Source organism: Typopeltis vanoorti, chromosome 5 (genome assembly GCF_054136105.1).
Source record: "Typopeltis vanoorti isolate ZY-2024b chromosome 5, IOZ_Tvanoo_1.0, whole genome shotgun sequence".
Lineage (NCBI taxonomy): Eukaryota > Metazoa > Arthropoda > Arachnida > Uropygi > Thelyphonidae > Typopeltis > Typopeltis vanoorti.
The window spans coordinates 59,501,010-59,524,478 of NC_143553.1; the positions used below are offsets into that span (position 1 = coordinate 59,501,010).

At 37.0% G+C, this 23,469-nt stretch overlaps 1 protein-coding gene across 1 annotated transcript in view; it reads right to left on the reverse strand.

Annotated features, from left to right (window-relative positions):
• LOC150106454 (disintegrin and metalloproteinase domain-containing protein adm-2-like) overlaps nucleotides 1-23,469 on the reverse strand; it is a 279,900-nt gene that overhangs the window by 32,398 nt on the left and 224,033 nt on the right. The window lies entirely within an intron of this gene.

Consider the following 23,469-nt stretch of genomic DNA (forward strand, 5'->3'; position numbering starts at 1 on the left):
CATATATGGTCACAGGACTAAATGGCATATCAGTTTTTGTATTATGAGAAAGCACAAGAGAAGTATCACTGATCAGGCCATTTAGTTTAAGTTCTCAGCACTGGCAAGGTTCCAAGGGAGTAAAAGGAGGATAAGATAGCAAGTGTGCTACGGAAGTCTACTAATAATGAAAAAGAAGCATAATGCAAGTGGGTTTGAGACAAACAACTGAAAAAAATATATATATTAACAATATAAGTCTGACTTTTAAAGAGCTAAATGCAGAAAATTCATTTCTTGCATAAATAAGAGTTGTGCTTTCTTGTCTATAAATTAAAGATACCAAGAAATTATATATACTTGGCTTAATCCTTTATTATTATTATTACGGGTATCTCCATGGAGTCAGTAGACTCATCGCGGGAGACCCAAACTAGCAAAACAATATCTGTCATATCTCTTCTTGAATTCATTTACAGACAAAGAGCTCACAACTAAGTCAGGCAATGAATTCCACTCATTCACCACCCTCCAGGCAAAAAACCTTGTTCTAACACCTTTGTTAACCACACTCTTCTTTAATTTCCAGAGATGGCCTCTTGTTCTTCCATCACTATCACACAGCTGAAACATTTCCCCTGCATCAATCCTATAAAAACCTTTTAGTAATTTGAATGTTTCTATCATATCCCCTCTTCTTCGCCTATCAACCAATCTCTGCAATCCACAAGCTCTCAATCTATCAATGTAGGGAGCATTTTTTATATCACTCACCAACTTGGTCACTCTTCTCTGAACCCTCTCCACAGCCTCCTCATCTCCAAGGAATCCAGGTGACCAGACCTGAGCACAGTAATCCAAATGTGGAAGTATCAATGCTTTATAAAGGGGAATAATAACCTCTTTATCTCTGGATGTTAGTGTGTTCCTCAACAACCAAGTAATCCTATGGGCAATCTTGGACACCTTAGCAATGTGTCCTCTGAACTTCATCTCCCTATCTACCAATACCCCTAAGTCCCTAGCCTCATCAATCTCTTGGAGTACCTTTCCATCGATGTAGTACACAGCTGGTAATCTTTTAATCCCAAAATGCATGACTTTACACTTTTCCACATTGAACTGACATCCATTTTCTTTTGCCCATTTTACCAGCTTATTTAAATCCTCCTGCAAACTTTCAACATCAGCTTGATTTTTTATTGCACTACACAACTTTGCATCATCAGCAAACAACTGAATATCTCCCTTTAAGCCATTTCCTATATCATTTATATACAAATTAAACAACATTGGCCCAAGCACAGAGCCCTGAGGCACACCACTGGTCACCTGCCTCATTCTGGACTCGGCTCCTCCATACACCACCTTATGGTATCTCTCCCTGAGCCATTCTCCTATCCATATCACCAATTTAATATCCATTCCCATCTGCTCCAATTTGTGTAACAGTGTTCTATGGGGTATCCTGTCAAAAGCCTTAGCAAAATCCAGAAGTACCACTGTGTAGCCAGTTCCTTTGTCCAACTCAGATGTTATTCTATTATGAATAGTTAATAGATTTCTAAGGCAGGATCTACCTTTAACAAAACCATGTTGGCCTCTATAGAGTATCATATCCTGATCCACCCATTCTTGAATTTTGTCTTTAACCAACTTTTCCAATACTTTTACCACTACTCCTGAGATGGTGATTGGTCTGTAATTCAATACCGCAGTTTTAGAGCCACCCTTATGCAAAGGAACCACTTTGCCTAACTTCCACTCCCTAGGGACCATACCAGAGTTCAAACTTAAATTAAATATCCAGGTAAGAGGGGTTGACAATTCCTTTGCACATTCACGCAACACCCGAGCTGATATTCCATCTAAGCCTACTACAGTGTTTGCATTTAAGTTTTGCAATATATTTAATACCTCTGATTCTTTAGCTTCAATTCTCACATTTGGTATTGCTATAGGTGTAGAGATATCCTCACTTGGGTGATAGACTTTCGAGAAGTGATCACTCAGTAACTCGACTATTACATCTGATTTTGTCACTTCAATACCATCAGCACCCACTAAGGTTATCCTTCCGAAGTCATTCTTCCTCTTAATTGCCACATAGCGGAAGAACTCTTTGGGATTACCCTTGATCTCTTTGGCTAAGGTCTTCTCATAATCTGATTTAGCTTTTCTTACTATGCTGGTAACCTTCCTAGCTTGAGCCTTGTACTGCTCATGGGTGTCCTGATCGCCCTTCTCCTTGTAAATTCTCCATAACATTTTCTTTTTTTGCAGTTCAAGCTTGATACTACTGCTCATCATCCATCTAATGCCTGCCTTGTTTGACCTCCTGACCATGGGGACACAATCTGATATTGCTTTCCTCAGATACCCGCTGATTTTATCCCAAGCACTGCTAACATCTTTCCCTTGCAATATGTTCTGCCATGGGATGGCTTTATCCAAGTGTAAGCAAACAAAGTTTGCACCTGAAGTATTTTCAGGACTAGGGCAACTCGTATAAAGAAGCTAAGACTACACATCACTTGCCTTAGTATCCCATAATGCAAAGAACATCTCCTTGCAGACATGTATAATGCTAGGCATTATGGAAAGGGTCACTACCCAGACCGGTTTCGACCTTTTTTGAGGTCTCTCTTCGGTGGGAACCAGACCCAGAGGTGATACTAAGGTTGAAGTAATGCAGCAGTCATGTTTTCATATAGGAGTTGCCAAAAACGTGTCACACCTTATTATTAAATTACTCTCTGGATTAGAGAAAGTTGTTAGAAGCTTTTTCACTTGGTTATACTATAAATTAAAGATACTAAGAAATTATATACTTGGCTTAATCCTTTATCCAAGTGTAAACAAAGAAAGTTTGCACCTGAAGTATTTTCAGGACCAACTAAAAAAGCTAAGATTTCACATCACTTGCTTTAGTATTCCATAATGCAAAGCACATCTTCTTGCAGACATGCATAATGCTATGCATTATGGAAAGGGTCATGGGTAGTGATCTTTCCCATATTCAGCCAAGTATATAATTTCTTGGTATCTTTAATTTATAGTATAACCAAGTGAAAAAAACATCCAACAGTGCTTTCTTACTCTTATAAAGACCAGAGTGCAATTTCTGTCCATCTGTGTTCCCACTTTTTTTCTCTTTCATATTCACTCATACTGCACTATTGTAGCAAACACCTAAAGACAAAGCTGATTTCATGGTATCATTCTTCTCTTCCACCTCCTGCAGAGGCAACCAACACCAATCATCTCCAATTATGACAGTAACAACATACTACACGTCCTGTGAACTTTCATCAGAAAGGTATCAATTAATAATTGAGCTTTCCAATTTTTTTTTTTTTTTCAATATTTCTCAAACATCACAAGCTTTAAGATCCTCTATAACCAAATGCCCTAAACACTGATTTCCATACCATTCTTTCATGGGATGACAACAGTCTAGTCACCTTCAATGCTACCAAAACAACAATCCTATTCTTTTTTTTCTGACATAAAAGATCTTACTTAGTTCACCTCCCCTTATCTTTGACAACACTTGGATCAAACAGCTAACACCAGATGTGCTTGTTTATGTCAGGAAAGGCTAGAAGTAAATATCAGTCCAAGAATTTATTCTTGGATTGATATTTACTTCTAGCTTTTCCTGGCACAAACACATCACATCTATAGCTTCCTCAATTTCAAAATAAAATCCTTTTGATGATTCAGTCTTTCACAATGATAGTGCTGAATTTTGCAAAGAGGCTTGCAAAATTCAGCACTATCATTGTGTAGAATTTCACAAAGACGTTTGACAGGATACTACATGGAACTCTTATGCAAACTACAACAAATGGGGGATGGATATGAAACTAGGGATATAGATACAAGGGTGGCTATGGACAGATACCAAAAAAGTAGTATATGGAGGAGCAAATCCAGGAGAAGGCAGGTGACTAGTGGTATGCTGCAGGGTTCTGTGCTTGGACCACTGCTGTTTAATTTGTAAATAAATGATATAGGAAACAATCTGAAGGGAGATATACAGTTGTTTGCTGATGATACAAAGTGGGGTAGGGTAATAGTTAATCGCAGTGATGTAGAGAGCTTGCAGAATGATTTAAACAGACTGAGAATATGGATAAAACATAATGGATGTCAATTAAATGCAGAAAGCATAAAGTTATGCATTTTGGGATAAAAAGATTACAAGCTATGCATCACACTGAACCACAGTGTACTCCAGGAATCTGAGGATAGTAGTTAGAGGGTTAAAGTTCAGAGGACATATTGCTAAAGTAGCCAGGGTTGCTCACAAGATTACTTGGTTATTGAAAAATACACTAATAAGCAGAGATAAGGAAGTTATCATTTCTATTTATCGAGCCTTGATATGATTACATCTGGATTACTGTGCTTAGGTCTGGCCACCTGGGTTTCTTGGGGATGAGGAAATTACAGAAAGGATCAGAGGCAAGTGAACAAGATGGTGAGTGATATGTGGAATACTCCCTATGAAGATAGACCAAGAATTTGTGGGTTGCAAAAAGTTGGTTGACAGGCAAAAAGGGGAGATGTGATAGAAACATTTAAGTTACTTAAAGGATTTTATAGGATTAATATAAAGGAAATATTTCGGTACTTGACTAGAGGGAGCAGGACAAGAGTCATTGGAAATTGGATAAGTATTGTCAGTAAGGATGTAAGAGCTAGATTTTTTTCTTGGAGAGTGGTGAATGAACGGAACGGGTTGCTAGAGCTAGTTGTTAGTACCTTGTCTGTTATTGGATTCAAGGAGAAGTATGATAGATATTGTGTTGATAGTCTGGATCTCCCACGATGAGTCTTAGGACTCCTTGGAGGCACCTGTGCAATAACAATAATAATCATTCATAAAAAAAAATCAACAGAGGAACATCAGCATGAGACATTTGAACACAATTTTAGAAGTTCACAGAAGAAAGTCCTGCATGTCAAATCACCCTCCTGTTGGTGAGAGTAACCATGAAGTGATTACCTGGGTGGCTGCCAGCAGTGTGTGAGGACTTTTGTGAGGAAAGGGTATATGTGGAACATATACCCTACAAGACTGGCAATTATGAGAAACTCAGGAGACAGCTTGCAGGTGTAGCATGGAATGAGGAGTTGGGTGCAAAAGAAGAACAATGCTGCTTGGATGATATTCAAGAACTATCTAGTAGAAGCAATGTCTGAATGTATTCCAAGGATCAGAAGGTTAAATAAGGTAGGTGTGAAATGGATGAATGAAGAGATTAAGCATGTGATACAGGGAAAATGCATTATGGAGGCAACATAAGTAGTAACAATCAGTTCCATGAGGACTACAAACAACAGGCAATGAGGGTGACTCAGGTCAGGAAAAAAAAAAGATTATGGATGGATGGATGGATGACAGTGACTGGAGAAAAGGTAGACGAACAACAACTGCTGTGAAAGATATAGTTGAGATATTTAATGAATAGTTCATAAAGGTCTTTCATTCTCATGATTATGATATCGTGGAGAGTTTGAGCTGTAAGTGATCAAGAGGTTTATGGGGAACTGAGCAAACTTGATGTTAATAAGGGTGCGGGATCTGATGTCACTACGAATTTTGAAGAAATGTGCCAGGGAGTGGCTTTTCTTCAGGCCTCATTTGCTTAGTGTGAGTGCCTGCATGCACATATCATTGTTTTGTGATCTCTGAAGATGGCAAAAATATAGGAAGGTATTGATTAACGTTTTTAATTAATATTCTAGTATATGTTGTCATTTCCTGAAAAATTAAAAGCTATGTATAACCAACATACAAGCTTATCTACAAGAATTATGATCATCCATGAAGATTCCATCGCATGCAAGGCCTGTCAATATGGCAGGTTAAAGCTGAAGATTTCAAGACAACTAAATTGATTAGCCTTTCTAAAATGCTACCAGGATAATAATGTGATCTTGAACGAAAACACCGATTTACATCAATCAAGGCTCTCCAGATATACAGACGCACTAGCTTTGCTCTTCTATGGAAGCAGATTGCTGCCACCCGCATTCTCTTAGCCAACATCAACGAGGCTATTCATGCGCTAGAGGAAGAAGAACTTGCTACTATGTTGAATGTTGATCTTTGGGCAATCCTTTCTGATGTCTTGAATACTTAAGCAGAAAAAAAATTTCTAAGAATATGAAGCCAGCACATTAAAAAATTTGAAAGCTTAAAAAAGAACTCGGCTTCCAAACCTCAACTATCTCTCAGCACGGTAATAAACTTGTCATCCCTTACTTTGAAGCAATCAGCACAATCGTGTGCATGCCCACAAGTTCCCCATAGCACTAAAAAAAATCCCCACAGAAGAAATAATGATACAGGTAGAATGAGGCATCAGCAGCCTTCCCAACCATAGTGTCAAAAACATCAGACCAGATGTAGCCAGTGTTCTTACCTATGCCAAACCACCAAAAAGCAACCTATCAAAAGAAGAACTCCCTATAGAAAGAACACCAGTTCCCAAATCAGAACACTTCCATAGGCTCCTTAAGAAGGTCACCTCTTGGTCAGTGGAAGTGACTAACAGACTAAAACTTTTTAACTCTACTCCCCGACCCCCCTGGATATATGGACTACCAAAAATCCATAAGCAAAAAAATGTGCCATTACGTCCCACTGTGGATGGCACTGATTTACCCACATACAAATTAGCCAAACATTTAACCAAAGTGCTCACACAATACACTAGCAGCATACCGTCACACAAAAAAAAAAAAAAACTCAGCTCACTTTAAAGTCAGTATAGAAAATCTCTCACTCCAACACACTGACATAATGGTCAGTTTTAATGTCTTCTCCTTATTCACAAATGTCCCACTCAAAGATACCTTAGACCTCATCCAAATTTCCTCCCGATATCTCAGCCCTATTTCAGTTCACCATGAACTCAGGCTATTTCGTTTGACAGGGAAAATTCTACAAACAGACAGAGGGAACAGCCATGGATTCTCTACTCTCTCCACCCCTGGCCAACTTCTTTATAGACTTTTGAAGAAAAAGCCTTAAACTCTGCCCCACATAAACACTGCTTGGCTAGACTATGTGGATGATATGTACACCATCCAGCTGGATACACTCCACAATTTCTCAACATACCAATCAACAACCCCAGGATCCAGTTTATCTTTGAAAAGGAAGACAAAAAAAAGTCTTCCTTTACAGAAAACCTACACATAAAATTAATCAGTTCAGATAACAATGCCCTAGCTACTGAACTTAACCATATCCTTAACACCTTCTTAGCCAATGGCTACAACCCCAAAAATACAAAAAATATTAAAACCAGTAAACCACAACCTCCTTCCCCTTCATAACAGATATTACTCTAAATCTATCAAAATCCCATATATCCAGGGTACATCCAAAAAACTAACAAAAATCCTAAGAAAATATGACCTCATAACTAGCTACAAACCACATAAAAAATTGGCATCTCTTATCCACTCCACCAAAGACCAGCCACTTCTCGTAGACATACTGTAGTATACCAAGTCTCCTGCAATTGCAAACTGTCCTACTATGACCAAACAAGCAGGACAGCCAATATCAGGATATCCGAACACAAGGACTACATCTGTATCCACCAATACAGCCACTCAGGTCTTGCTGATCATGCAGAGGACATCCACCATAGAATATGCTGGAAGAAGGCCACTTTATTACACCGCAGCAAGTACAAGTATGAAAGATTGTTCCTTGAATTAGTCTCAGCTCTGAAAAACTTCCCAAACCTCAACAAATTTGGGTGCATGAGACAGCCCTAAATTTGGGAAGCTTATATTCTAAGTTCATCAACCCAATGGACAAGACAACCCAATTTAGCCTGCCTTCAGTTGCCTTTCTTCAGTCTCATTTGCTTAGTGTAAGTGCCTGCATGCACATATCACTGTTTTGCAATCCCTGAAGATAGCAATGTAGGAAGGTATTGATGTAAAGTTTTTAATTAATATTCTAGTATACATTGTCATTTGCTGAAAAATTAAAAGCTATGTATAATCAACATATAAGCTTATCTACAAGAATGTGCCAGGGAGTTGGCATTTGACATATTTTTTAATATGAGTCTTAAAATGGGTCCAGTTCAAAAGGAGTGGAAGGAAGACAAAGATTGTACTGCTTCATAAAAGAGCTAACAGAATTCAAGCATCAAATTATAGGCAATCCGTGTGTCAAGTGTTGTTGAAAGGCTGTGGAGAATCAGGATCCAGAATTGGGTTGACAACAATCATATTATCTTTGATGAACAGCATGGATGTGCTAAAGGGAGGTCAGGTTTCAGTAATCTACTTACTCATTACAATAAAGCGATGGCTTCATCAGACAAAGGAGATAGATATTCAGTAGTATACTTAGATTGTGCAAAGGCTTTTGATAGATTACTGCATGATAAGTTGATAGTCAAACTAGAGTGGATGGGGTTGGATATTAGAATAGGATTCTAACATTGGATTGGAGATTGGGTATCTGATAGGTATCAACAAGTTGTATATGGGGGAGAAGCAATATCCCAGAAGAGGAAAGTCACTAGTGGTTTGCCTCAGGGGAAACTGAAGGCCATTGCTGTTTAATCTGTATGTTAATGATATTGGGGAAGATTTTGATGGGGATATTCATTGTTTGCAGATGATGCAAAGTTGGGAGAAACTATGAGGAGTGGAGCAGATGTTGTGGCCTTACAAAAAGACTTGATTAGATTGAGTGAATGAGTACAGGAATGCCAGTTCAATATTGTGAAATGTAAAGTTTTGAAATTTGGAAAACAAAGATGGGATGTAGAATTTACACTTGGTGGGGATATACTGTTGGAAGCTGAGGAAATAAGAGATCTTGGGATGATGGTGAATAAGGATCTAAAATTTAGAGGACACACTGCCAAAATTTGTGTGGACAACAACGAATTGCTGGGAATGATGCGGACTCTAATTTGTAGAACCAAATCAGTGTCCTCTGCATCATTCCCAGAAATTCGAAACTGGTCCCATTGTATAAAGTCCTGGTTAGGCTATATGTGGACTACTGTGCATAGATTTGTTCACCTGATTTTCAAAATGATGAAGAGATATTAGAGAGGAGCCAGAGGCGATTGACCAAATAGTTTATGATTTTTTGGAATGTTGAATATGAAGAAAGGTTGAGATGATGCAATTTGCAGAGTCTAGTGGATAGGAGGAAGAGGGACGATATGACAGAGATACTGTTAATAAGGGGTTGCTATAGGATTAATGTTGAAGAGGTTTTTCATAAAACAGTGGGAGATTGGAGGAGAACAAAAGGTCATCCCTGGAAGCTGTAGAAGAAGGTTGTGAGCAAAGGAATGAGAAGCAAGTTTTTTGCACGGAGAGTTGTGAACGACTGGAATGCATTACCTGAGAGTGTGGTGTCTGCAGCAAATTTGAATGCATTTAAGGCAAGGTATGATGAGCTGAGTGTATGGAAAAGGGATCTCCTAGATGATTGTTTGATTCCATGAGGTCTTAGGATAATAATAATAATATCACTCAGCCTTCCAAGTCAAACAAAGACACTCAGAATTATCCATGAAAGGTACCTTACTCAGATCACAGCACATCTATATACATTTCTCAGATGCCCTCACAAAGTATTTTCTCTCTCTGTGAGGAAAAAATACCAGACAAAAAAAAAGCATTGAATCTCACCAAGTAGAATTCTCGTAGACATGCTTATATGTTGGTTATGCATTATTAAATCACTTAAGGAATTGACAACATATATAAGAATATAAATTAAATAACACTTTAATAAATATTTCCGATATTTCGGCAACATCACGTTGCCATCTTCAAAAGGAACTTACAAAAAAGACACGTGCACGTAGGCACTACAACACAGTAACTGAGAATGAAGTGAGGAAGCTATTGTTCTCCTAAAAGTCCTGATGGTGCCTCCTAGTGGGCTATGTAGGTGTTCTTGGCCGTTGGGCTGAAGGTCTGCTGATGTAAGCCTCCAAAATTGGGGCAGTCTCATGCAACCAAATTTGTTGAGGTTTGGAGAGTTTCTTAGGGCTGAGGCTGATTCCATGAATAGTCTTTCGAATTTGAACTTGCTACGGTGTATTATTGTAACTTTCTTCCACCATATTCTGTAGTGTATATCCAGAGCATGGTCTGCAAGACCCGAGTGGCTGTACTTGTGAAACCGGATGTAGTCCTTGTGTTCCAAAATTCTGATATTTGCTGCCCTGCCTGTTTAGCCAATGTAAGACAGTTTACAGCTGCAAGGGACCTGGTATACACCAGATAGGTCCAGGGGAAGTGGTTGGTCTTTAATGGATCAGATAAGGAATGTAAATTTTCTGTATGGTCTGTAACAGGAGATGAAGTAATTTTTTTAAGATTTTGTAATTTTTTCCAAGGTGCCTCGGATTTAGAGTAATCCTTGTGAAGGGGGGGGGGTTGTGGTTTGTTGGTTTAAAATTTTTTTTTTTTTTTGGATTTTTTGTGGGGGGTGGGGGCATTGGCTGAGAAAGTGTTGAGGATGTGATTTAGTTCAGTGTTTAGGGCCTTGTTGTTTGAACAGATTAGTTCAGCCCTGTTGTATAATGTTTTCACCACTCCATATTGTTGTGAGGGGGGGGGGAGATTGTTGGTGAATGTACCTGCCTGTATGGATGGGTTTTCTATAAACTGAGAAAACCAAGGTTCCATCTGGTTGGTGGGTGACTAGTGTGTCTAGGAAAGGGAGGCTGTTCTTTTCCTCTTTTTCCAGAGTAAACTTGATTCTGGGGTGTTGCTTGTTTAAGTGTGTTAAGAAGGAGAGGAGTGTATCAGAGCCATGTGGCCAAATAGCGAACACATCAGCAACATAGCGAAGCCATATGGTTAGTTTTTGTGGGGCAGAGGCCTAACGGCCAAGAACACCTACATAGGGGACACCATCAGGGCTTTTAGGAGAACAATAGCTTCCTCACTTCATTCTCAGTTACTGTGTTAGTGCCTACGTGCACGTGCCTTTTTTGTAAGTTCCTTTTGAAGATGGCAACGTGACGTTGCCGAAATATCGGAAATATTTATTAAAGTGTTATTTTATCTATATTCTTATATACATTGTCAATTCCAAAGTGATTTTGTAACCAATTAGAATGCAAGCTGGCAGCAATACAAAGGATCTAAATAAAATAATTTCTGAAATACTACAGTAATACAACATAGCATACAACTCCAAAAGATCCTCTCATGAGGTCATCTAAGAAATACAGAAAGGAATTTTTGCAAGAGATCAGAACAGGCATCAGTAACTGAAGACATTGCTGCAAAAAGGAGGTAGCTCCTTTTTTGGTTGAAAATTGAGTTAAGTTGCACTGTATGTAAAAAAATTGCTGAACAGATTGTAAGAATGAGGCAGTTGCAATAAGTAAGTGCAACTTTGTGAGTAATATTCATGATTTCTTGTAAATATTTCATTGTAATTTTCATAAAACTGTGTTGTTTGATATTTTCTGATATATTCCCATGTAGTAATAAATACTTTTGTAACAATATTTTGTTACTTCAATTATTTATCTTAGATTAGCATATTTTTATGCAATTTGGCAGAAAAAGGAGACAGTTCCAAATTTTTACATGATTACTAAATAACTTAAGGAATTTACAACGTATACTGGAATATAAATTAAAATAAACTTTAATATATACTTCCTATATTTCATCAACGTCACGTTGGCATCTATAAGGGAACATAAGATTAAGACACGTGCACACAGGCACTAAAAACAGCAAATGAGGTCAAAGCAAGGAAACTACTGTTTTTCCTAAAGTCCTGATGGTGCTCCCAAGCTGCAGTTCTCAAGATGTACGTCTCCCAAATTTTAATTTATATTCCAGTATACGTTGTGAATTCCTTAAGTTATCATGTGCAACCAACGTATAAGCCTTTCTACGAGAGTTCCAAATTTTGAAGGAAAAAATTTGATAATAGTGCTCGAGTGTATGTTATATGTTGGCAAAACATTTCAAGTAACAGTCTAAAACTATTTTTTTTTTTGAATAGTTTTTACTTAATTTCCAAAGTTGATAAAGCTGCCTTCTGCTTAGTGTAAAGTCTGCAATTCTAGAAGAATGGAAAACTGCACACAAATGTTTGCCAAAAAACAAATCCTTTGACCTAGATGGGTTTTTTTGAAGCAATCTGGGATCAACTTGGACCACTTTTTAAAATACTAAGAAGCTTACTCCAAAGGGCTTCCATAATCCATCATGGTCTTAGTAGTCTGTCTGGTACAAAAGAAAAGAGAGCAAATTAAATCATCTCCTGCATATTACCAATACTCTGAAGGCATAAAACAAGGATGTCATCTCTCTCTCTTTATGTGTGTGTGTGTGTGTGTGTGTGTGTGGACAACTGTATATCCTAAGAATTGAACCGTCCTTGTAAAAATATATAGCACATTCTCTCCAAATGAACCAGCATAATCGAATCACACCTGAAAATCAGCCTATCAACATATGTTGATGACATCTCCATCAGAATACATAATGATAAAGAAATGAAAGAATTCACAGAACACACACACACACATTATAAAGCACAACTCTCTGGAGCAATAGTACTGGCTTGTGGCCAAGTATACTGAAGTCAAGAACTAACTCTCAAATTGAATATACCTGGTCAAATGAGAGACAAAAATACTTAGGCAACCAATTTGGCAACACCAAAACCTATAATATGTTCAACTGGGAAAAATGTAATTGCTTTAAATGGATGCTGGGAAAATTGTTCTGATCATCAATCGGATTGCCACAAGTTTGTTCTGACACTCATAAGACTTTTTCTATCACATTCAAAAGGCAATCATATTTCCTCTGGAACAAACCAACCAACTGGACAACCTACTCAGCACTCTGCAAGTTACTTAACAAAGAAGGCTGGTTACTGGTATCCCTTGAAAACAAAATCATATGCTACAACTGTATAATAAATTAATGCTACAGCTGTCTGTAATAATTTTTCAATTTCAGCAATGTTATGCAAAAAAAAAAAAAAATTTTTTTTTTGTTTGCATGACATAAATAAATGCTTCATTTATGCATAATGCATAATGATAAAGATAAATTTATATACTGTATAAATTTATAGTATATAAATTTTGTTTACACTGTATACACACACACACACACACACACAGTGGTATCTCGCTAATCCAAACTAATAAAAACCATGCCTGTTCGGATTACAGAAAAGTTCATATTAACGAATTTTTCCCCAAGAGACAACAATAACTAGCGTTTAAGACAAAAAAATCAGATTCTAATGGTACATCAATTTAATTCTGTAAATAAATGAAGTAACTGATAGAAAAAAAAAACTACTGTACTGTAATGTAAAATTTAAAAAATAATACAAGTTTATTTTAGTAAAAAATTTAATTTGTATGTACCTGTATTGTTGAGGAGTCTGATTTAATAAAATTCCATAGTTCAGTACGTAACTTAATTTGCGTAAAAAATATCACTTTTTTGTACACAACGCAAAAAAAGTTTATTTCTTTGTAAAAAAGTCACTGATTTTCTTTTGCTTCTTGGAAGCTAAACTTTTTTTCAAATGCTTCTTCTCGGAGCTACATTAGCAATAAAATTTTGTGGAATGGCATATCATTCTGCTTAGCACATTCTATACACATTAAAACTGTAGATGCCTCTTCATGTTTTACTTTTTTTTTCTTCGAGTTCTTCATCGTCATCATCGTATTGTAATTCATTCTGTAATGTCATATTTATAATTTCAGCATCTGATTTGATTTCGAATTTACTTTCGGTTCTACCCTGTAATCAATTCCATAACATCTGTTTGTGAAATTTCAACATATGGATTTATATTTTTAATCAAATTATGCACGTTTTGAATTTCCTCTTTTTGTGTTTTTTCTTTAAAATCAGATTTTGTGTATATTTGTGATTCATGCCAACAATACAGTACTGTACATTATAAAAAAAGCAAACGTGAAACACAATACATCAAAATAGGCCCTAACCTATTTTGATGTATTTGATGTATAACCGTACAATCGACAGTATGAAAAAAATACTGTACTGTAATAATAATAAAATAAATAATAATTATTAAATAAAAATAATAGTACACAAAATAATAATACGTAATAAATAAAACTTTTTTCTTCAAACAGCAGTTCGGATTACTGGAGGGTTCGGACTAAAGCGATTCGATTTGGATTAGCGAGATACCACTGTATATATTTATAAAGATAAAGTTACACACATATGACTGCTTAAAGTTATTGAACTATTATATGCACCTATAAGTGGTAGTGGTTCTGGTGGGGGGGGGGATGCAATGATTACCAGTTGTTGCCATAAAATCAGCTAAATTATGGCGACAACTGGGTACCTAACAATCACATGACCAGGGTATGCTTGTACAATATCTCATCACAGTCAGGTGTCCTTACAGAATAACTGTTTCATACATAAGCATAATAGTTCCACAACTGGCCACTGGTTTCTTTTCCCTAAATAGAACTGAGCAGGAAAAAACATTATAGGAAACCTCCTGATCCAGAATCTAATGTGAAAAACCTTCAAATGCCTACTGCTAATCCCCATCAAAAGCAAAAAAGAAATATTAACAGGTGTAAGCAGCCATCGAAAAAGCCTTTCCAGATATCATTATACCTCAGGGAATCTATCTTACTTATGGAAATACCCAATTAACCTATATTTCAACTTGTGTCATCTGAAGTCTCGCTGCCATTTCTTCCTGCCAACGTCAATAAAATATCACTTTCTCTGCCAGTGTATCCAACCTCACACACACACTGCAAATGCATCCTCATCTTCATTCTCCTCCACATACCTGCATATTCTGTTTGGTTTTCAATGGGATCTCCTATACAAAACAACATATACCAGACCAGATGTAGGTATATGTTATCTGTGTTACATCACAAATGTTATCTGTGAGAATCAACATGGATTTGTGAAAGGACGCTCTTGTTTTAGCAATATGCTAGCCTTTTATAATAAAGTTACAAGAGCATTAGATGAGGGAAAGGCATATACTGCGATTTTCTTAGACTTGGCGAAGGCATTTGACAGGGTGCCACATGATAAGCTGATATTTAAGTTGCAGCACATGGGTCTGGATGTCAGATTGGTCAACTGGATTCAGGATTGGCTGTCTGATAGGTATCAGAGAGTTGTGTATGGTGGAGCAGTTTCCAGGAGGCAGAGGGTTACAAGTGGGGTCCCACAGGGCTCAGTACTAGGACCTATATTGTTTAACCTTTATATCAATGACATAGCCAGTGGATTGCAGGGGGATATTCAGTTGTTTGCGGATGATGCGAAGCTTGGAAGGATTATTAGTAATAGTGCAGATGTGGTAGCCCTGCAAGAGGATTTAAATAAGCTAGATAGATGGGCAAATGAATGGGGTGTCAGTTTAATGCAGCAAAATGTAAGGGCTTGAGGTTTGGGAAACATCGATGGGATGCTGCATACTCTATGGGAGGAGTTATACTGGAGGAAGTAGGGGAGACAAGAGATCTGGGGTTGATGATTGATAGAAACCTGAAGTTTAGGGGACATATTGCAAAGGTGGTGAAGGTAACACAGAGGATTGCTGCTATTATGAGAAGGACACTGACCTGCAGAGATAAGAGGGTTATCATTCCGTTGTATAAGTCTCTGATCAGACCACACTTGGACTATTGTTCTCAGATTTGGTCCCCAGGATTTGAAGGGGATAAATTAACTGTGGAAAGGATACAAAGACGGATGACAAAGATGGTTTCAGGACTGTACAAGGATAGTTATGAGGATCGGCTGAGAGAATGTGGACTGCAGAGTTTGGTGGATAGAAGAAGGAGAGGTGATATGATTGAGACTTTTAAACTGTTGAGAGGTGGTTACAGGGTTGACACTGGGGAGTTCTTTCGTTTGGTTGATCAGCGGGAAGGAGTGATGACAAGAGGCCATCCCTGGAAGTTACGAAAGGAAACTGTGAGCAAGAGGGTAAGGAGTGGTTTCTTTGTGTGGAGGGTGGTTGAGCCGTGGAATGCATTGCCTGATGGAGTGGTGGGAGCGAGAACGGTCAGTGGGTTTAAGGAGTGGTATGATAAACTTTGTGTTTCTCAGGGGGGGGACCTCCCCTCGATGAGTCTTGACAGACTTTATGTCTTAGAAAGGACCTCCCTCGATGAGTCTTTTGACTCCTTGGAGGCCTGAATAATAATAATAATAATAATAATAATAATATAGTAGAGGCTAAAACACAAAATCTTGCTTACTCCAACTAAGCCTGAAGCATTCCAATTCCTAGGCACTTTGGAACATGTGTATGCAATGTGTCCTGCAATCGAAGCAGTTATTACCTATGACATGGGCAGTGCCTCTAACATGTAACCAGACACATGCAGCCAATATCTACTCCATATAGATAAGAGATACAAAATATGTAACTTATGAAGCAAAAGTACCAAGAACATAACAAGGCCACCATCACAAGGAAAGAGGAACCACAGTCAAATTTAATGATCCTTTCTTCTATTATTATACTGAATTGATTGCCTGTTATATTTTGTTTTAATAATCCCTTTTTTCCTGTAATATATATTTTATAAAATGTCATTTTTTTTTTTGTTTCCACTCATGAAATGTATATTTTATCAAGCTAAATAAATATATATAATGATCTATACAAAGTACCCAAGATTTTTGGGTATCCTATTGTTTAGTTCTAGGCTGACCATATTTCATTGACACAAAAATGGGACATTGGGATGGTAAAAATGGGATGAGGTTATGTAATATTCTGTATTCATGAAAAAGTAAGACAAAAAGTTTTATTACATAAACATATTGAGCTTACCATTATTCTTAGTGACAGAGCCTATACAAAAATTTAGGTAGACGTAGAGGGGGACAGCATTTCATTATGATCGTACCATGAATATTTCTCCGATGAAGTGATCTTACACAGCAAATTTCCATCTTTCAACACCTTATCATAAAACTTCTCACACTCCATGGCACAATTTTGTCTTATAAATAACATAGTCCTCATTGACTCAGCACTTAATCTAGATTTCTCCTTTGACCACATACTGTTCATAACAGAAAATATTCTCTCAACAGGTGCTGTAATTCCTGAAGACAAAGAATAAACTCTACAATATTACAAAAGTCTTGAAAGTCTAAGTGTTTTTTGCTCATTTCAGAAAAAATCTGTAGCCATCTATAGATACAGGAATATTTTCTTTATTACATGTATCCAACTGCCTCATAGATTTTATGAGGGGTCCACTGATCGAATACACGAATTTCTTCTGTTTCTGTGCATGTGATGGTTCCTCATTCAGTCTATTCTATATTTCTTTCTATTCAGGTGTCTTCCTTAGCAGCACCCTCTTGAACTTCTCAGTGTTTCCTAAACTGCACTTCCACTTTGGGGCACATCGATGGGACACTTCATACTCTATTGGAGGAGTCATACTGGAGGAAGTAGGGGAGACAAGAGATCTGGGGTTGATGATTGATAGAAACCTAAAATTCAGGAGACATATTGCTAAGGTGGTGAAGGCAACACAGAAGATTACTTCAATACCGAGAAGGATGCTGACCTGCAGAGGTAAAAGAGTTATCATTCGTTTGTATAAGACACTGATCAGACCACACTTAGACTATTGTTCTCAAATTTGGTCCCCAGGTTTGAAGGGGATAAATTAACTGTGGAAAGGGTACAGAGGCAGATAACAACAATGGTTTCAGAACTGTACAATGTTAGTTATGAGGATCGGCTGAGGGAATGTGAACTGCAGAGTTTGGTAGATAGAAGAAGGAGAGGTGATATGATTGAGACTTTTAAACTGTTGAGAGGTGGTTACAGGGTTGACACTGGGGGAGTTCTTTTGCTTGGTTGAATAGGAAGGAGTGATGACAAGGGGCCATCCCTGGAAGTTATGAAGGGAAGCTGTGAGCAAGAGGGTGAGGAGTGGTTTCTTTGCATGGAGGGTGATTGAACCGTAGAATGCATTACCTGATAGAGTCGTGAGAGCAAGAATGGTCAATGAGTCCGAGGAGTGGTATGATAGACTGTATTTCCTAGTAAGGACCTCCCGCAATGAGTCTTTTGACTCCATGGAGGCCTGAATAATAATAATATTTTAAGCGGGATTCATAAAAATTTTCAACTCCCTCAAAAAACTTAGCCTCATTAATTTCTCATGAATCTACTAACATTTTCAGTTGTTTTTTTTTGACATCAGTAGTTAAAAACACTTCACTTTTTCTGGACTCTAAATTGTTTACAAGGTTTTTAATGTTCATGGCTACTTCTGTAGCTGAAATATCTTCTTTTTCAATTAAGCGAATGTATGTTTGGAACGCAGACACTTGATCTCTTGCAAATGACAACCACAATTTCAAACAGGATTATTCAAACAATTTTTGCAACATAACAGGGCATTTTTCTTGAACAAGAATATAAGAACGAAGCCCATCAAACATACTTAAAATTCTGTCAATTGATGGACCCAAGGACAAAAATCTTGTATTTCCTTTTTATTGTTTGATGCACATAAATTGACTGTAATGTTTTTCGTTTTATTCAAATCCTCTATAGCTTTGACTAATATGTATGGTAATAAAATGTTGGTAATTATTGCTTCTGATTTGGTACATGCTGAAGAAAATTTTGGTTCATAAATTTTATTTATCAATGTTGACAAGCAATCATTTGCACAAAACTTTGGCAGTGATGCACAGCATGATAAGTAACAAGAGCTTCACTTTCTGCAATTTTATCGCTTTCACTTTCACCATCACGTCTCACCATAAACGAGCTGATGTTTTTAACTGAAGCTAGACTCTATTCAGCATCCTTGTGTTTCTGGCTATGTAGATGATGATCGATGTCGCTTCTGCCTCCATGAACAATGGAAAAATGGACATTACAATGTTGGCATACCACTTTTGTTCCATCACTACACAGCTTGTCCAGTTTAATAAATTTGAATTCTTTCTAGAGATCACCATGAAAACTGCAGTTTCGATTCTCTGACATTGCAAGGATAGACTTAGCTGGGTCCACTTTTGCTACAAGTTGCCCGGTGTTGTACTACTTTACCACAGTCCTGAAGATATTTTCAGGTGCAAACGTTGTTTGCTCACACTTGGATAAAGGATTAAGCTAAACTTATTATAGACTTAAAGCTTTAAAAAATAAGACTTAAAACTTTAAAAAATATGAAATTTAAACCACCAACATTGAATAACAAAGCCACTGGTTAGCATACAGGCAAAACAAAAACTAACACTACAGCAGAACAGACACGCAAGTGTTGCACACATGTATTTTTTATTTTCTCTGAATAAATCACTGCAGATATCGATATTTAGTATCAAACAATGCGACTCCATGGTTATACAAATTACTGGTATCCATGATATTCATATACAATTATAGGTTATGAATAATAATTTATGACTGACCAATATTAAAGTATATTTATAGTTTTTATAAAAAACAGGTCAAAATTGACATTTTTATTAAAACAATGGGAACTGGACAATGAGACTTATTTGTGCCTATGGTCCCACAGAAGGTTCTATTAAGGTAGAAGTGGAGGAATTTTTTGAAGCTTTAGAAAAAGCAACTGACACAATGAAAAATGAAAAGTTGGTCCTTGTTGGGATAGCAGAGTAGGAAATGATTGTGAGACATACAAAAATATTTTTGGAAAATTTGGAGAAAAGAGCAAAGCTAATAATAATGGCAAATATCTGTTGGATTTCTGCTCAGGACATGGACTTGTTATTATAATTACTAACACCATGTTCCAACATAAAAATGTGCACAAATTCACATGGAGAGAAGAGGCTAGGAATAAGAAAAGTCTCATTGACTATGTTATTGTTGATAGTGATGTTTTCTCCCTGTGCAGGACACCAGAGTGTACAGAGGATTTGAAATTGGAGGTGATCACTATCTAGTCTTGAGCAAGATAAAATTGAATTTCATATTGAAAAGAATAACATGTAAGAAAGTTTTAAAGCGAATAAAAGTTGAGCAGCTCTCAGATGTGAACTGTAAACTAAAATACACAAAGATTATTGAAGAAAAAATGAAAGAGTTTGAGAACAGGAATCAAACCTTGGAGATTCAGTGGCAAACTCAGAAGAAAACATTGATTGATTCTGCCAGAGAGGCATGTGGTGAAGTTGTCTGTAAGCATAAAAAAAATCAGAACTCCCTGGTGGACACAGGAAGTTAAAGAGGCAGTGAAGGAAAAGAAAAAAGCATATCAAAAGTTCCTGTCAAATAAGTCAGCTTGTGCTCTTAGAGAATGTAGAGACAAATGCAAGAATGCTAAACACTGTAAAACTAGCTAAACAAAAGTCATGGGAGGACTTTGGCAAGAATATAGAAAATAAATATCAAGAAGGTGGCAAAATATTCTGGAGGTTGTTGAAGAAGCTTAGGAATGGAGGAAAGAGTGCTGTAAAAGGAGTTAGAGATGATAAAGGTGACATGAAAATGGGAGAAAAAGATATCCTTGAAGTATGGAGTAATTACTTTGAAAAACTTCTAAATGAAACAAGCAATGATGACAGCATAGTGGTAAAAAACACTGACCAGGCATGCAGTCAGGAATACATATCCATACTTGAAGTAGAAAAAGCCATCAAAGGCTTGAAATGTGGAAAGGCAGCAGGAGTAGATGATATTCGACCAGAAATGCTGAAGTATGGTGGTATAAGAGTCTTACAGTGGCTGCACTGCATAGTTCAGAAAGCCTGGACAGAGGGACGAATTCCTGATGATTGGAGTAGAGCTCTCATAGTACTCATATATAAAAAGGGAAATAAAACTGTATGTGAGAATTACAGAGGTATTTCCCTACTGAGTGTTCCCGGCAAGCTCTATGCAAGTATACTTGAGAAACGGTTGAGAAGAATTGTGGAAGAAAAGCTTGGTGAAGAACAAGCTGGATTCAGGCCAAATAGAGGCTGTCAGGATCAGATCTTCACTTTACGACAAATAGTCGAGAAAGCATGGGAATATAACAAAGATCTGTATTTAAGTTTTGTCAATTTGGAAAAGGCATATGACAAGGTGCCAAGAGAGAAGCTATTCAATACGCTGCAGTTATAAGGTGTCAATGTGGCATTATATCAAGCAATACTTAGTCTTTATTTGAGTTGTAATTCAGCAGTTAGAATTGAAGGAAGTACAGGAAGATGGGTTTAATGTTAAATCTGGTGTGAGACAAGGATGTACATTATCCCCTCTGTTATTCATTATCTATATGGATCACATTATGAAGGAAAGTGGTATTAAACATGATATCAAAATTGGAGATGTTAATGTCAGCTCTTTGCTTTATGCGGATGATGTTATACTTCTAAATAAATCTGCTACAAGTCTGCAAGATTTTCTGACTAAATTGAATAGCTGTTGTAATAGATATGGTATGAAGGTCAGCAATAAAAAGACAAAGACAATGAAAATAGGCAGAATCATTGAAAATGTCAACTGTGTTGGGAATGGAGAACCTGTGGAACAAGTAAAACATTTCAGCTATTTAGGCACGATGTTTACTGAAGATGGTAAATTAAATATAGAAATAGACAACAGAATCAGCAAAGCTGGTATGGTGGGAAGTCAATTGAATAAATTCATATGGAATAAGAGAGATTTTAGTCGGAAAACAATAAATTAGCTGTATACAAGACAGTGTTCAAACCAGTTTTAACTTATGGATCTGAGAGCTGGGTCAGAAGTAAAACACTTGACCAAAGACTAGAGACAACAGATATGAAAGTCCTGAGAAAGATTATGGGTGTGAACAGATGGCATCAATGGCAATATCATATTAAAAACGAGGATATTAGGAAAGAACTTGACATTGTCAGCATCCAGGAATGCGTTAGCAGAGCTAATCTCAGGTGGTATGGTCACTTAAACAGAATGGGCAAGGAAAGATTAGCAAAACAAGTGTTCTCTGCCAGGTTGGCAGAGAACACTTGTTTTGCTAAAAAACGACACAGAGGAAGACCAAGATATAGGTGGATTGATACGGTACAAAATGCCTTAGACGATAGAAATATAAGATCTGATGATGTTGGAGTCTTGACAAGTAACAGACTGATTTGGAGGAAAACTGTAGATAGGAAATTAATAATGATGTAATTTTTTTCACGTAGTACTATCATATCCTGTACACCCCTTGAGGGTACATAGCAGGAATTTGATGATGATGATGATTAAAACAACGGGACGGCCGGGAAATATGGAAAAAAAAAAAACAGTATTCTCCCGTTCAAAACGGTAAGTATGGTCAGCCTATTTAGGTCCTACTTAATCTCCCCCTCCCCCCATGGTAGAGCCAAGTTTTGTGTACAGCTGCTTTCAGCTTTCTGCAAACTATTTTTTAATATCTTGTTGTGTTTTAGATCCAGCAAACATGATCCTTGTAACATTTTCAGTGATTCTGAAAATGTGTGAAAATGAGTGATCCTGGATTGTTTGTCCCAAGCTATAGCCTGCAAAGAATTAGGATAATCACGCAAACTAGACAACTCCCTCCTACTACTGAAGTAGAAGACCAAGAATCCCTTACCACTTTACTGAAGGACAAAAACCTTGGAGACAGAAATCAGGTCAGTAATGTTATTTTCTTATGTTAACATATTCTTGCTGCCATCCAAACAATATGACGGGGCAAGTGAAAACTCTGAGCGCTATGACAATTTCAACCTTGCATATCTGCAGACATGCCACATATTGTGACAGTTCTTCAATTGTAATAAAATCTGTGTGGAAGAGGAGGGGGGGGGGGAAGAAAAACTAAAGCATTCGTTTTAGGATATATTAGAAAACAATAATTAAGGTGAATGCTATACTTGGTTGATATATTTGAATTACTAAATGGTACAAATATATGAACTATTGTTAATGTGCCATGTGAATGGGAAATAAAGGTGGCCCTTAAGTCATGAAAGGGTTTAAACATTTAATAACTTTTTTATTTATTAATTATGTTTATTCATTTATTTGTTATAATGAACTATATAACCTGGAGATTTTTAAAATTTTATTTTGGAGATTTTTCACTGCCCACACTGCTAGAGCCACAATAGAATTCCTAAGATACATTATTGGTGAGCAAATAATTTCACAAAGATCTGCAATTAATTGGCCAATATGTTCTCCAGATCTGATAACTCCCACAACTTCTTCCTTTTCCTAAGAAAAAAGTGTATATAAACAAGCCCCAGACAATCCACAGCTGAAGGAGAACAATTGTGCAGAAATTAGGGTGTTTCAGCCAGAAACATTAACAGCTGTCATGAAACATGCTGTAGAAAGCGCCCGTCTTTCTGATGCCAAAAATGGAATGCCTTTACATGATGTGGTTTTTTATAACTAATAAAAAAAAAACTTTCATTATAACAAAAAATAATAATAAATAA